Source organism: Rhodnius prolixus, unplaced genomic scaffold (genome assembly GCF_049639745.1).
Source record: "Rhodnius prolixus isolate KJV_2025 unplaced genomic scaffold, Rpr scaffold_2, whole genome shotgun sequence".
NCBI lineage: Eukaryota > Metazoa > Arthropoda > Insecta > Hemiptera > Reduviidae > Rhodnius > Rhodnius prolixus.
Window position 1 is genome coordinate 42,122,344 of NW_027411592.1, and position 16,956 is coordinate 42,139,299.

The 16,956-nt window shown below is 35.1% G+C and overlaps 1 long non-coding RNA gene across 1 annotated transcript in view; it reads left to right on the plus strand.

Annotated features, from left to right (window-relative positions):
- LOC141449692 (uncharacterized) overlaps window positions 1-15,934 on the plus strand; it is a 41,952-nt gene extending 26,018 nt beyond the window's left edge. Inside the window, exon 3 of the long non-coding RNA XR_012455651.1 lies at window positions 14,367-15,934. This is a non-coding gene — a long non-coding RNA (uncharacterized lncRNA). The remainder of the gene's footprint in view (window positions 1-14,366) is intronic.
- The last annotated feature ends 1,022 nt before the right edge of the window (window positions 15,935-16,956 follow it).

Here is a 16,956-nt window from a genome sequence, read left to right on the forward strand (position 1 = left end):
ACTGACAGACGTGACCATTAACTTGGCGGCACTTTGGTGGAATTTTGGGTAAAAAATTATTGCACCCAGCTCGGAACACTTTGCACTCCTATGCACCATCAATAAAAAAGCTAGCACCACCAAGGAAAAGTCTCAATTTTCCATTTAAACTTACGCGCGAAATTTAAATTCAAAAAAATGGAGTTTTATTTGCGGGAAAATTGGAGCGCTTTTTTCCAAAATAGCAAGTACTAGTATTAGAACCACTAGCCCCACACAGGAAATACCCAAAATTAGCATATTTTCAAAGTATGTTACAAATTACTCAACCGATTTTCCCGCCAACTTACCATTAACTTGGCGGCACTTTGGTAGAATTTTGAGAAAAAAATTATTGCACCCAGCTCGGAACACTTTGCACTCCTATGCACCACCAATAAAAAAGCTAGCACCACCAAGGAAAAGCCTCAATTTTCCATTTAAAGTTACGCGCGAAATTTAAATTAAAAAAAAAATGAGTTTAATTTGTGGGAAAATTGGAGCGCTTTTTTCCAAAATAGCAAGTACTAGTATTAGAACCACTAGCCCCACACAGGAAATGCCAAAAATTAGCATATTTTCAAAGTAATTTACAAATTATTCAACCGATTTTCCCGCCAACTTACCTTTAACCGGATGTGCTCTAAATTGAATTGAAACTCATCCTATTTTGTTCATGGTAGCTAGACCAATATGCACCACAAAAAGAAATTTTGAATTTACACTAAAAGCTGATATATTGATAATAAAAGATGCACTGACAGACGTGACCATTAACTTTGCGGCACTTTGGTGGAATTTTGAGAAAAAAATTATTGCACCCAGCTCGGAACACTTTGCAATGCCAATAATAAGCCAGCAACACAACGGAAACTGTAAAAATTCACCAATTGTACGCCAAATATAACTTTAACCGGAAGTGCCCTAAATTGAATTGAAACTCATTCCATTTTGTTCGTGATAGCTAGCACCAATGTGCACCACAAAAAGAAATTTTGAATTTACACTAAAAGCTGAGATATTGATAATAAAAGATGCACTGACAGACGTGACCATTAACTTGGCGGCACTTTGGTGGAATTTTGGGTAAAAAATTATTGCACCCAGCTCGGAACACTTTGCACTCCTATGCACCATCAATAAAAAAGCTAGCACCACCAAGGAAAAGTCTCAATTTTCCATTTAAACTTACGCGCGAAATTTAAATTCAAAAAAATGGAGTTTTATTTGCGGGAAAATTGGAGCGCTTTTTTCCAAAATAGCAAGTACTAGTATTAGAACCACTAGCCCCACACAGGAAATACCCAAAATTAGCATATTTTCAAAGTATGTTACAAATTACTCAACCGATTTTCCCGCCAACTTACCATTAACTTGGCGGCACTTTGGTAGAATTTTGAGAAAAAAATTATTGCACCCAGCTCGGAACACTTTGCACTCCTATGCACCACCAATAAAAAAGCTAGCACCACCAAGGAAAAGCCTCAATTTTCCATTTAAAGTCCCACAAATAAAACTGATTTTTTTTTAAATTTAAATTTCGCGCGTAACTTTAAATGGAAAATTGAGGCTTTTCCTTGGTGGTGCTAGCTTTTTTATTGGTGATGCATAGGAGTGCAAAGTGTTCCGAGCTGGGTGCAATAATTTTTTTTCTCAAAATTCCACCAAAGTGCCGCCAAGTTAAAGGTAAGTTGGCGGGAAAATCAGTTGAATAATTTGTAAATTACTTTGAAAATATGCTAATTTTTGGCATTTCCTGTGTGGGGCTAGTGGTTCTAATACTAGTACTTGCTATTTTGGAAAAAAGCGCTCCAATTTTCCCACAAATTAAACTCATTTTTTTTAAATATAAATTTCGCGCGTAACTTTAAATGGAAAATTGAGGCTTTTCCTTGGTGGTGCTAGCTTTTTTATTGGTGGTGCATAGGAGTGCAAAGTGTTCCGAGCTGGGTGCAATAATTTTTTTTCTCAAAATTCCACCAAAGTGCCGCCAAGTTAAAGGTAAGTTGGCGGGAAAATCGGTTGAATAATTTGTAAATTACTTTGAAAATATGCTAATTTTTGGCATTTCCTGTGTGGGGCTGGTGGTTCTAATACTAGTACTTGCTATTTTGGAAAAAAGCGCTCCAATTTTCACACAAATTAAACTCCATTTTTTTGAATTTAAATTTCGCGCGTAATTTTTAATGGAAAATTGAGGCTTTTCCTTGGTGGTGCTAGCTATCTTATTGATGGTGCATAGGAGTGCAAAGTGTTCCGAGCTGGGTGCAATAATTTTTTACCCAAAATTCCACCAAAGTGCCGCCAAGTTAAAGGTAAGTTGGCGGGAAAATCAGTTGAATAATTTGTAAATTACTTTGAAAATATGCTAATTTTTGGCATTTCCTGTGTGGGGCTAGTGGTTCTAATACTAGTACTTGCTATTTTGGAAAAAAGCGCTCCAATTTTCCCACAAATAAAAGTCATTTTTTTTTAAATTTAAATTTCGCGCGTAACTTTAAATGGAAAATTGAGGTTTTTCCTTGGTGGTGCTAGCTTTTTTATTGGTGGTGCATAGGAGTGCAAAGTGTTCCGAGCTGGGTGCAATAATTTTTTTCTCAAAATTCCACCAAAGTGCCGCCAAGTTAATGGTCACGTCTGTCAGTGCATCTTTTATTATAAATATCTCAGCTTTTAGTGTAAATTCAAATTTTCTTTTTGTGGTGCACATTGGTGCTAGCTATCACGAACAAAATGGAATGAGTTTCAATTCAATTTAGGGCACTTCCGGTTAAAGTTATATTTGGCGTACAATTGGTGAATTTTTACCATTTCCGTAGCGTTGCTGGCTTATTATTGGCATTGCAAAGTGTTCCGAGCTGGGTGCAATAATTTTTTTCTCAAAATTCCACCAAAGTGCCGCCAAGTTAATGGTCACGTCTGTCAGTGCATCTTTTATTATCAATATCTCAGCTTTTAGTGTAAATTCAAAATTTCTTTTTGTGGTGCACATTGGTGCTAGCTACCACGAACAAAATGGAATGAGTTTCAATTCAATTTAGGGCACTTCCGGTTAAAGTTATATTTGGCGTACAATTGGTGAATTTTTACCATTTCCGTTGTGTAGCTGGCTTATTATTGGCATTGCAAAGTGTTCCGAGCTGGGTGCAATAATTTTTTTCTCAAAATTCCACCAAAGTGCCGCCAAGTTAATGGTCACGTCTATCAGTGCATCTTTTATTATCAATATCTCAGCTTTTAGTGTTAATTCAAAATTTCTTTTTGTGGTGCACATTGGTGCTAGCTACCATGAACAAAATGGAATGAGTTTCAATTCAATTTAGGGCACTTCCTGTTAAAGTTATATTTGGCGTACAATTGGTGAATTTTTGCAGTTTTCGTTGTGTTGCTGGCTTATTATTGGCATTGCAAAGTGTTCCGAGCTGGGTGCAATAATTTTTTTCTCAAAATTTCACCAAAGTGCCGCAAAGTTAATGGTCACGTCTGTTAGTGCATCTTTTATTATCAATATATCAGCTATTAGTGTAAATTCAAAATTTCTTTTTGTGGTGCATATTGGTGCTAGCTACCATGAACAAAATAGGATGAGTTTCAATTCAATTTAGAGCACTTCCGGTTAAAGTTATATTTGGCGTACAATTGGTGAATTTTTACCATTTCCGTTGCGTTGCTGGCTTATTATTGGCATTGCAAAGTGTTCCGAGCTGGGTGCAATAATTTTTTTCTCAAAATTCCACCAAAGTGCCGCCAAGTTAATGGTCACGTCTGTCAGTGCATCTTTTATTATCAATATATCAGCTTTTAGTGTAAATTCAAAATTTCTTTTTGTGGTGCATATTGGTGCTAGCTACCATGAACAAAATAGGATGAGTTTCAATTCAATTTAGAGCACTTCCGGTTAAAGGTAAGTTGGCGGGAAAATCGGTTGAATAATTTGTAAATTACTTTGAAAATATGCTAATTTTTGGCATTTCCTGTGTGGGGCTAGTGGTTCTAATACTAGTACTTGCTATTTTGGAAAAAAGCGCTCCAATTTTCCCACAAATTAAACTCATTTTTTTTTTAATTTAAATTTCGCGCGTAACTTTAAATGGAAAATTGAGGCTTTTCCTTGGTGGTGCTAGCTTTTTTATTGGTGGTGCATAGGAGTGCAAAGTGTTCCGAGCTGGGTGCAATAATTTTTTTCTCAAAATTCCACCAAAGTGCCGCCAAGTTAGTGGTAAGTTGGCGGGAAAATCGGTTGAGTAATTTGTAAATTACTTTGAAAATATGCTAATTTTTGGTATTTCCTGTGTGGGGCTAGTGGTTCTAATACTAGTACTTGCTATTTTGGAAAAAAGCGCTCCAATTTTCCCGCAAATAAAACTCCATTTTTTTTGAATTTAAATTTCGCGCGTAACTTTAAATGGAAAATTGAGGCTTTTCCTTGGTGGTGCTAGCTTTTTTATTGATGGTGCATAGGAGTGCAAAGTGTTCTGAGCAGGGTGCAATAATTTTTTACCCAAAATTCCACCAAAGTACCGCAAAGTTAATGGTCACGTCTGTCAGTGCATCTTTTATTATCAATATCTCAGCTTTTAGTGTAAATTCAAAATTTCTTTTTGTGGTGCACATTGGTGCTAGCTATCACGAACAAAATGGAATGAGTTTCAATTCAATTTAGGGCACTTCCGGTTAAAGTTATATTTGGCGTACAATTGGTGAATTTTTACAGTTTCCGTTGTGTTGCTGGCTTATTATTGGCATTGCAAAGTGTTCCGAGCTGGGTGCAATAATTTTTTCCTCAAAATTCCACCAAAGTGCCGCAAAGTTAATGGTCACGTCTGTCAGTGCATCTTTTATTATCAATATATCAGCTTTTAGTGTAAATTCAAAATTTCTTTTTGTGGTGCACATTGGTGCTAGCTACCACGAACAAAATGGAATGAGTTTCAATTCAATTTAGGGCACTTCCGGTTAAAATTATATTTGGCGTACAATTGGTGAATTTTTACCATTTCCGTTGTGTTGCTGGCTTATTATTGGCATTGCAAAGTGTTCCGAGCTGGGTGCAATAATTTTTTTCTCAAAATTCCACCAAAGTGCCGCCAAGTTAATGGTCACGTCTGTCAGTGCATCTTTTATTATCAATATCTCAGCTTTTAGTGGAAATTCAAAATTTCTTTTTGTGGTGCACATTGGTGCTAGCTATCACGAACAAAATGGAATGAGTTTCAATTCAATTTAGGGCACTTCCGGTTAAAGTTATATTTGGCGTACAATTGGTGAATTTTTGCAGTTTCCGTTGTGTTGCTGGCTTATTATTGGCATTGCAAAGTGTTCCGAGCTGGGTGCAATAATTTTTTTCTCAAAATTTCACCAAAGTGCCGCCAAGTTAATGGTCACGTCTGTTAGTGCATCTTTTATTATCAATATATCAGCTTTTAGTGTAAATTCAAAATTTCTTTTTGTGGTGCATATTGGTCTAGCTACCATGAACAAAATAGGATGAGTTTCAATTCAATTTAGAGCACATCCGGTTAAAGGTAAGTTGGCGGGAAAATCGGTTGAATAATTTGTAAATTACTTTGAAAATATGCTAATTTTTGGCATTTCCTGTGTGGGGCTAGTGGTTCTAATACTAGTACTTGCTATTTTGGAAAAAAGCGCTCCAATTTTCCCACAAATTAAACTCATTTTTTTTTTAATTTAAATTTCGCGCGTAACTTTAAATGGAAAATTGAGGCTTTTCCTTGGTGGTGCTAGCTTTTTTATTGGTGGTGCATAGGAGTGCAAAGTGTTCCGAGCTGGGTGCAATAATTTTTTTCTCAAAATTCCACCAAAGTGCCGCCAAGTTAATGGTAAGTTGGCGGGAAAATCGGTTGAGTAATTTGTAAATTACTTTGAAAATATGCTAATTTTTGGTATTTCCTGTGTGGGGCTAGTGGTTCTAATACTAGTACTTGCTATTTTGGAAAAAAGCGCTCCAATTTTCCCGCAAATAAAACTCCATTTTTTTGAATTTAAATTTCGCGCGTAACTTTAAATGGAAAATTGAGGCTTTTCCTTGGTGGTGCTAGCTTTTTTATTGATGGTGCATAGGAGTGCAAAGTGTTCTGAGCAGGGTGCAATAATTTTTTACCCAAAATTCCACCAAAGTGCCGCCAAGTTAATGGTCACGTCTGTCAGTGCATCTTTTATTTTCAATATATCAGCTTTTAGTGTAAATTCAAAATTTCTTTTTGTGGTGCACATTGGTGCTAGCTATCACGAACAAAATGGAATGAGTTTCAATTCAATTTAGGGCACTTCCGGTTAAAGTTATATTTGGCGTACAATTGGTGAATTTTTACAGTTTCCGTTGTGTTGCTGGCTTATTATTGGCATTGCAAAGTGTTCCGAGCTGGGTGCAATAATTTTTTTCTCAAAATTCCACCAAAGTGCCGCAAAGTTAATGGTCACGTCTGTCAGTGCATCTTTTATTATCAATATATCAGCTTTTAGTGTAAATTCAAAATTTCTTTTTGTGGTGCATATTGGTGCTAGCTACCATGAACAAAATAGGATGAGTTTCAATTCAATTTAGAGCACTTCCGGTTAAAGGTATGTTGGCGGGAAAATCGGTTGAATAATTTGTAAATTACTTTGAAAATATGCTAATTTTTGGCATTTCCTGTGTGGGGCTAGTTGTTCTAATACTAGTACTTGCTATTTTGGAAAAAAGCGCTCCAATTTTCCCGCAAATAAGACTCATTTTTTTTGAATTTAAATTTCGCGCGGAACTTTAAATGGAAAATTGAGGCTTTTCCTTGGTGGTGCTAGCTTTTTTATTGGTGGTGCATAGGAGTGCAAAGTGTTCTGAGCAGGGTGCAATAATTTTTTACCCAAAATTCCACCAAAGTGCCGCCAAGTTAATGCTTTTTTTAGCACTTTAATTCCTTATATTTCTGAATGTGTGCATATTTTATTAGATTTTTTTTGTGGTTCTAGCTGGTGCTAGCTCTCCTCTACCTGTATACTAAGTCGCGGTTCGAAATTCAGTGTTTGCGGCAAATTCCTTTGATCTTTTGAATGGCCATATCTCCGTAATTATTAAAGTTAATGAATTTTTTTAAGTGGTGCAATGGAGTGCAAAGTGTACTTAACATAATGAAGTAAGTTTCAATCAAATCCGGCCAAATTTTTTTTGGCGGGAAAAAAACTTTAATTGCTTATTGTGGCTTTTCCTTGGCGAATTTAGATTTTTTTTTGGTGGTGCATAAGAGTGCAATGTGTTTCGAGCTCGGTGCAAAAGTTTTGTCTCAAAATTCAACCAAAGTGCCGCCAGGTTAATGGACCCAAAGAATATTGTTAGAAAGAAGCACTATAGTTCCTTCAAAGGGCTCTCATAAAGGTACACAGAAATACTAAGGGAAGAAGGAAACCTAGTAAATATACAGAGGAAGGTTACACAGTAATACACATGTTCAAACCTCTGTGTTATGACATTTTTTTTTCTTTCATAAATGACAAAAAGAGTGAGGACAGGCTGTCTTGAAAGACCTTGTCCGAGAAGTAAACAACATGTCCCGCATATTGCGCTTTTACCTTTATATGTTTATTATAATTTTTTTGTTTTTCAATGTAAAATTGGTTAGAAAAAAAAAATTAACCTGGTTATGAGAATATACCCAAAAAAGCTGAAACATTTGACCAGGAATGATTCCAAAAAATAAATAAATTTTGAAATAACTTTCCATTATTTAAAAACATCCCATAGAAAAATTTAAACATTACTAAGGAATTAGTAATCTGAATTAAAGAATTCTTTAGTAACGCCAGAAATGTTGATTCCTGGGATTCAATTTAAATTGATCATGTATTCAATTTCAATCCTTTTTTGCAAGCGCATAGTTTTTGTAGTAATTGAACTGAAAAAGCATTAAAAATACCTGATCTTTTTCACAAAAGAGTAATAATACTTTTTTTCTTAAATAAGTTGCAGTTCATCCACTTGAATCTGCAGATTTATTTCATTAAATGTCTGCTAAAAAGCTTTTTCACTTTTTGAATTAAAATCAAATTGCTTTTCTAAGAGCTCTAGCTTTGAAACGAAGAGGGTGCTCAATTCATTTAATCAAACACTTTTTGAACTCTAACAAATCAGTGACAAGCGACAAATTATTGAATTCTATCATTTAACGAAAATGTTTTAGATTTGGTTAACTGTTAATAACATCTAAGATGTTTACCAAGACTTTAGCTGCGAAAGGTTTCAATTTTGCATCTTTTAAAAGAGGTTTTCTATGCTTTTGCCGCCCCATTTATTTTAGGGAACCACCACCTGAAATTCCACCGTACTCACCGTAAAGTACTTTTTACTATACATTTTGAATGAATGAATGAATGAATAAATCCTTTTATTCGCAAATTACATAAATAAAATTGCTTTTACAAAAAAGAAGCGTATAAGACAATGGCTTTTGCCGTCTGTCGAGTTGCCTACTTTAATTTTTTTTTTAAATTTAATTCATTCTTACCTTCTAATTACAGAATTTATTGTCATACATATATTAATTTAATTGCTATATTGGAAATGCTCAACCAGGAACTTCCGATATTTTATAACCGTGTTTAAATATTTGGCGAGTGTTACCCAGTTAGTACCATTCAATAAATTGACCACCTCCTCTTGACTTAATTTAGTTTTACCAAAATGTGCCTTTCTAAATTCCCCTAGAATTGGGCATATTCCTAGGAAGTGAACAGTATCTTCAGGGACATTTAGATTGCACAAGGAACACATAAACACCCTATTCTTATTCCATGGTTGGTAGTTCAGGTCTAACAGTTCGCCTCTAGCTTGTAATATGAGAGATTTACTATATAAATTTATTGCGTCATTGTGGATATAAAATTCTGCTTGGTGTGGATCTAATTTTGAATATAATTTGTGAAACTCACTTTTATCAGCTCTGGTTAGCATTTCCATTTTACTATTTAGTTCAAGTTTATTTATTAGGTTTTCAGGCTGGAATGTTTTGAGAATTTCTTTGTTAATTTCTATTTGAAACTGATCACCTAAATCTTTAATGTGCTTATACCAGGATATTTTCTTTTCTATTATTACATTGGCTAAAAAATTAGTGAGTATGTTTGGTGGTTGATTTACGGATGTAGTCTATGTGCATTTTAAGAGTGTAGCCATACAATGGTGGGATTGAAGTTTCCAGGTATAGGACATAATCGGGTGTGTTTGGAGGCAGATAAAATAACCTCTTTAGGAAGTATTTCTGTAGCTTCTCAACTTCTTGTAAATTTAAGTAGCCCCAAACCTGTGCGCCATAGCATAATACCGCTCTTATTGCACTATTAAAGACTTTAATTTTGTTATTTAATGTGATATTTTTATTCATTATTACTTTACGCCAAACACTATTCACAGCAGATTTAGCTTTGGCTACTTTTTCTTTACTGTTTTGTTTGAAATTAAATGATGGATTAACTATAATACCCAGATATTTATAGGAATTAACACACTGTAGTCTGTCTCCCTCAAAGAACCACTTCTCATTTTGTTTCAATCTCCCCCCCGTCTTACTGCAGAACATGATCTGGGATTTATCTAAGTTTACTTTTAAATTCCATTTCTTACAGTGGTCTTCCAAATCCTCTATCATGATCCTCAGAGAAGCAGGAGAAGAGGCAAGCAGCACAATATCATCGGCAAACATCAAAGTTTTTATTTTACACCCATCTATAATCACACCCCCAGTTAGATCATCCTCCAGGTCGTTTAGAAAAATCGATACTATACATTTTACTGCAATTGTTTTCTTTATCGGCCTTTTTATTTTCTAAAAAGTAATGCATACTTTTTTTTCAAGAGGTGTCACGTCCAACTGTTGGATCAGGTGTCGTGGACGGAGGTTGATAGCAAACATACCTTGCGAAAAATTTAATAAAATCCAAGGCCTAGATCGAGAATCGGAGCCAATACCACAATACATATTAACTTTGTGCACCTGTCTCTAACCGTTTGGCTACCATTTGTACCTTTTATTGCCTTATTACATTGCTACATGTTATTACAAGGCGTATTTTTAAATTAAGTAATACCGTTTTGAAATTCGGGCGATGCAGTGCTGCGGTCGGCATTTGGCTCATGATCGCGGTGGTGTACATGTATCTATCAGTAAGAAACCAGACACTATTACGGTAGCAAGTGCTTACGTTTGTTTTCGGGTACGAGGTGTGGCTATCAAATAACGAGACTATGGCTGTAAAACATTTTATTTTAAATTTATATATATTTAGTTATTATCACCTTCAATATACACCCCTCCCATATCCCTACAACGCTCCATGCGAGCTTACCATTGTTCGAAACATTGCTGTAAGTCTTTTTCTGTCAGCTCCTACATGACGCGTGCCGCTTTTTCTTTCACAGCTTCAACGGACTGAAATCGTGTACCTTTAAATGCAGATTTGACTTTGGGGAACAGATAAAAGTCACATTGGGCCAGGTCAGGTGAATAAGGTAGTTGGCCTAAAACTGGGATGTTGTACTTGGCTAGAAACGTCTTGACAGACAATGCAGTGTGAGCCGGCGCGTTGTCTTGATGGAGAATCTATGACTTCATGACTTGTTCTTCCACAAATCGGGTCGTTTTTTTCCTTACTCTTTCACAGAGTTGAGCAAGCACCTCACGGTAGTAATGTTGATTAATTATAATCGATATTTTCATCCGTTTTGGACGTGGAAGGGCGACCCGGGCGGTCATCATCTCCGACGTCTTCTCGGCCATCTTGGAAACGCTGGAACCACTTAAAAACTCGCGCACGTGATTAACATTCATCGCCATAAACTTCTTTAAATAAAAGATTAGTTTCAGTAGCGGTTTTATCAAGTTTTGATGTGAAATTTCACGACAATTCATTCTTCTACTACATGTGTAGTATCATACTTTTTGGCAAAACGAAACTAACCTCTTACGCAAACGACGGTTTCGGTCAGACAGATTTCTCTACAAACACGTGAGACGCTGCAATCGAGAGAGAAGGCTTTACGCTGCACAGCTGTCGGTCGTTAGGATTTGGCGCATGCATAGTTAGTTCTTCTGTAGCAGCATCAGTCTCGTTATTTAATAGTCACACCTCGTATTTAAAATGCCTCCGCCGACTGTGATATACGCGCTTTTGATTCATTTTTCTCAGAGCAAAAAGTGTGGAAGCGGCTGAAATTCATCGTGAGAACAGTGAAGTTTTTTAATTAAATGACATTAATGAGTTAGGAGATTATTTCAAAAAAACAAATCACTGAAATGAAGAATATTTTGTATAAAGCTCCTCTTGCAAAAATAAAATGTATTACAAAAGATGCTAAGGGACATTTATCAACCAGATATTTATGCAGATATTCAGCTATTATCTGATGCAACATCTTGTAGGTGTATAAAGAAATGAAGATAATTTGGCGGATATATGTGTGGAAGAATAGAAGAAAGCTGTAGACTCTTTAAGACTTTCATGACAACAAATATCTCCAAGGTTTGTGATGTAAGAACCAAGTTTACTTAGCATGATTTCCCTTTTTCTTTTTTAACAAAAAGTATTACACATTCTACGTGAGTGGCGGATCATGTGCTTTGGATGCTGTAACCCTGAGAACACGTTACCTCGTTCTAGTTGTTAGTGTGTTTTTAGGAGACAAACAGGGTCTTTTTGCAGGAACTCCTCACCATTCAACCTGTTCTTCTCCCTTACTTTATGAAAGTGATAAATCTAAAGAGTGGTTATGCGAACAAACATGGTCTCAGGTGGGTTGCTATCATTACAGAGCTATTTAATCCCTCCGCTCCTGTCATACTGCGATCTTCTAAACTTCTTTCTTGTACTCACAAAATAGAATGTAAAAATTCTTGCATATTTTCCTTTTAGTTCATACAAAATAACCACAATAGCGCAGCGAGCTGTGCTGAAGTTGGGGTGAATTTTCAATTTCATTTCAGTAAAACTTCTCTAAACAAGCTCTGCCAAATATCGGATTTTTCTGAGTCATAGTGAAAAATTGCAACTCATGAGAACGTCTAACAAGATGGTTTACTATAAAAGAACTCCCTACAAAACTTTTATTTAGAAAAGAAATCTAAAAAAAAATTGAATTTCCTGACAGAAATAAATATGATTTGTTTTTAGAAATGGCGCTTAAATTTTGCGTAAAGAGAACAAGAGGGATTTATAGTTGATTAATTTACTTTTAGTTCATTTATTAATATTATTTATCTATTTATTTTTTATTATCAAAGAAAGGTTCTATTACTTATTACTTATGGTTGTCATTTTTAATTAAAGTTATGATATCTGTCGTACAAAAATAATTAAATAATTTGGTAAGAACTAATTTCAAAGAAAATTACACCCTTAATACTGCGTGACAGCCCTGATACGCTAACCAGGATTTAAAAAATTAATTTTTATAACTGGACAGTAATCAAGCACTAAAATTTAATAAAAGTTTTTCGTTACAAAATGACTGTGATCAATTTTTATTTATTTATTTATCCTTTTATTGAAATTTCCACCTATACCTACAGGGTACAATAAGTAAATGAGATAAATGTAAATAGTAACGGGGCAGACGTGAATGACGGTCATCCAGCGATGCAACTAATGTCACCCAGTTGGTCAAGGGGCCAACGGCGCCTCAGCTGTCTTTGAGGATTGGAGGGTAGCGCAGTTGAAGACAAGTTTGCAGCTAAAGGGTTGGGATGAAATGAGAGGTTTTGATGAAAATTTTTATATCGGATTTTGGCAAGTTCGGAGATGAATTTGGAGATCTGTATGTATTGTGTGGTTGCTAACATAGAATGGAGCGTCTACTATGCGGCGGAATATTTTGGATTGGAGTGTTTGCAGTCTATTGACGTTTGATTTTTTAGCTGTTCCGTAAAGTTCGAGTCCGTAAGTCCATATTGGTGTAAGAAGAGCTGTATAGAAACGTCGTTTGTTCTGTTTGTATCGTTTGTTTAGTTCGGTACGTTTAAGTCTCGTATGGGGGTTCCAGGTAAGTCTCTTGTCTAGGTACATTCCAAGGTACCGTACATGGTCGGCTGGTGGGATAGGTGTATGATGTAAGAAGGCAGGTGGTGGAGTTTGACGTTTGAGTGTGAAGGCTGTGTATTTAGACTTAGTTGGGTTAATTTTTGAACGCCAGTTTTCTAACCAAGGTTCTATTGAGTGAAGGTGGGACTGTAGTGAGCGTACTGCGAGGATAGGGTCAGGGTGTGTGGAGAGAATGGCAGTGTCGTCAGCGAAGGTGTAAATAGAGGTATTAAGGTTAGAAGGTAAGTCGGCAGTGTAGATTGTGTAAAGAAGAGGAGCTAAGACACTTCCCTGTGGCACACCAGCAAGGTCAGAATAGATGGAAGAGTTAGTAGTGCCTTGAAGAACTTGAAAGAATCTGTCAGAGAGGTAAGAGATGAGTAAGTGCTAGGAAGGATGCGTTTGAGTTTCCACAGTAGACCTTCATGCCAGACTCGGTCAAAGGCTTGCGATACATCGAGGAATACTCCAGCGCAGTAATGTTTTTGTTCGATTGAAGAAGCGATGGTATCTACAACACGATGGGCCTGCTGGATCGTCGAGTGGCAACTTCTGAACCCAAACTGATGGTCCGGTATAATTTCGAGAGTTTCTATAATTTCGTGGAGGCGTGGTAACAGAAGTGGAGGCGTGATCAAATTTAAAACCAATTTTCCATTGCCACTGAAATTAACCTCAAGGCTATCCTTCAAACCATCAATTACTGTCAAGCAGTAATCACAACTGCGCAAGTTCAAGAGGCTGCAATAAGCTCCAGCCTTTAGTATAATTCTTAAAATTTCATGTTCATTCGTAGAGCATGTAAATTCAAAATGAACTCATTTTATTGAAGTTGCGTTTGTTTCCGAAATATGGGAAGTTATCAAAGTTATAATCGAAGCAATAATTGTTGCCTTATATTATTGTAAAAAAAGAGGCTGACATTCCAAAAAATGATTTACTTGAAGTCAGTCGCCAGAATATTTTTATTTGGTAGCCTTTTTCAAGGCAATACCAAAAAATCTATTCAATTTTTCATATAATGTACCATTTAATGTTAAATGATTTTCATTAAGCTATGAATTGTAACAATGTTTTCAATAACAACTTAATTGATTTTATTAGTATAAACTTTTATTTTATTTTTTTTTAAATAAAAAATTACTGGAATTGAGTACAGTACCTAAACTGAATATTAAGTATAAGTTTTCTCGACTTTTTCTGTATAAATTATTTTAATAGTATATAAAATGAGCCGAATGTAATAATCTTGCTGGCCATTAACTTTTTTTAAACTATATTTTCAGGTTAAACTAACATTCTAAATTGAAGTTTGGATGAAGACTGACCAAGAGTATGGAAGTAGAGGCACGAACACCGATGAAACTTCTCACTCCTTTAGCTATTAATCCATCAATCTACAATCACTGTGTTTCACTGCACATCAAAGCCAAATTCTCGACTTTTAATCAAACGATGCTTTTAATCAAACCATTCGACATATTGTATCATTCTTATAGTTAATCATAACAATCTATCACTCTACAAATTGCTTAATTATTGTGATTTTAAAACTATATGCTCTAGTGATAATTGATTAATAATGTAACATTGTTCAACCTACTCAGCATATTTTTACAATTACATATCTCTAATTCTTAAAACATAGACTTTGTTTACTATTCTAGACTTGTAATAATGTTATCATTATTAGTAAGTACTTAATTAATGATTGCTATTTAATTCCCAACAGTGCCCATCTTTATTTAATAGTCACTTTCTTATAAGAAAGGTCATTCCGTAACTCAAACAACCCCTGTTGCAATAATTTAGTCGTTTATTTTCCAACCTCTCTTTTCTTTTTACAGTAATTTAACTTATCCTTATTGTAAATGTTTGTGGTGGCTGAGGATTTGGCTTTATTGCCTCACTAAATGAAGTTCCTTGTCTCTAAGCAGGGTTTAAGCCGCTTCGAAAACCAAATTAACAATGTTGAGTAACTTTTTTGTGATCTTCTACTTTTTAGAAAATATTTTCCTTTCAATTAATTTCCTTAAACCCATCCTGCACTCTAGATTGTTTGCATACACTATTCAAAAACTAGGTTAAGCGTGGTTTTTAGGTAATAACTAATACAAATTTAACAGTAATAAGAATATAAAGTTCTATATGTTGCAATGAAAACAAATCATTTCCTCCATTTAATAGAAATTTATTAAACTTGTTTTTAGTTTTTGCGATGACATTTATATGCACCAATTTGTTTTATGGAAAATAGCTAGCCATGCAATTTTTCCAAACATATGTAAATCTTATATAGGAAGGGACTTATATTGGAATGAATTCTGGCTAACACAATTGAAGTGTTGAAAAGAATGATTTGTAGCGTTGAGAGTTTCTAAGCAATAGGAAAAGGACCAAGTTTTTACTATATAATGTGTGCGTGAATGTCTTACCAATAAAGCCCTAAAAGATATCCTTTTGGCCGTTTATTTGTATCCCAAGTATTGGTGCAAAGAGATGGAAGAATGGCTGTACGGTCCGAAGCCTTAACAGATGTGTCTGAACACGCGTTTCATCCGTCCTATTTCCTATTCACCCTTTCCAATATCCTTAACGTCTCCCAACATTATGCAGGCATATATTATATAAATAGTATGTGTGTGTATGTGGTATAAACTTTTCAAATATCCCCAACTATTTCTACACATATAACTAAAACTGCAAAGGTTGGCAAGCATTAAGTTTATTTCCATTGTAATTTAACTTAACAAATAAAGTTAACAATCGCAAATTACTTGAATAAACTATTACCCATAAAAACGACGCTTTGATTTTAAAGTTCGTTTATGTATTTAAAAAAGTAATAATAATGCAATTCTTAATGCTCAAAATAAAGCCAAAAGTAACTGAGAGTAGAAGGCTCCTGTTGATAAATGGATACCTCATTGATACCATTCAGTTTGAATCATAAAAATAGGAGTACATCCTGCTTATACTCCAGTTTTAGCTTTGATAAAGATAATACCCCCTCCCTCAACAAAGAAAGTGTACCTTGTACCAAATAAATGCAACACTCTGATGGAGCAATTTATTTATTTTATTAATTGGAACAAGGAACGGATCCTGTATACCCGAAGGAATTGCTACAATAGAAGTATACTGCAGGTAGAGCAGATACAAGCACTTCGCTTTATGTGGTCCATTGACTTTTCCAACTAACCGTTTTGTGACATGATCTTCTCTGGTCTCAATATACAACCAAAAATCCACTGTTTGAAGAATTGTGCCACAAACCACATTCTATTTCATTGGAAAATATTGTTGGTTATAGTGATGAATAATTTTTTTTTGTGTTTTTTTAACACATAATAGTTCTCATTTTACACCTTTTAGCATTCTGTACTGATGTGTAATTTAATATATTGAAGTGTCTGGGTAATTTGATGATAAATTAATTATGTAAGTTTTATGTCTAAGGGTCATACATTGCACATCTTCTCTGGTCAGATCCTTAGAACCAAGCTTGAAAAGTAGGTATCGGCTGGGAAAGTGACACAGAGTGCACATTTGTGACAGGAAGCCGTGTGGGACAGCAGTACGAAATGGAAGTACTTCGTTCGTTTTAATTCTAATGGAAAAATGTAAAATTTCCGACCACTATTTTCGAGTTTTGAAAGATGTAAGGTAAGTGGGGGGAAGATGCCACACTTAACACTTATTTCCGTTTTGTAGGAAACTGGGTTATCGAAAAAAAACACCAAATGTATCAACGTCCAGGTTGTTATTTATTCTTTAATTACATATATATATATTAGTATATTTAATTAAATGCAAAACCATTAAAAATGCATTTGAATGAAATTTGTCAAAACTGGCATCTTCCCCCATCATATG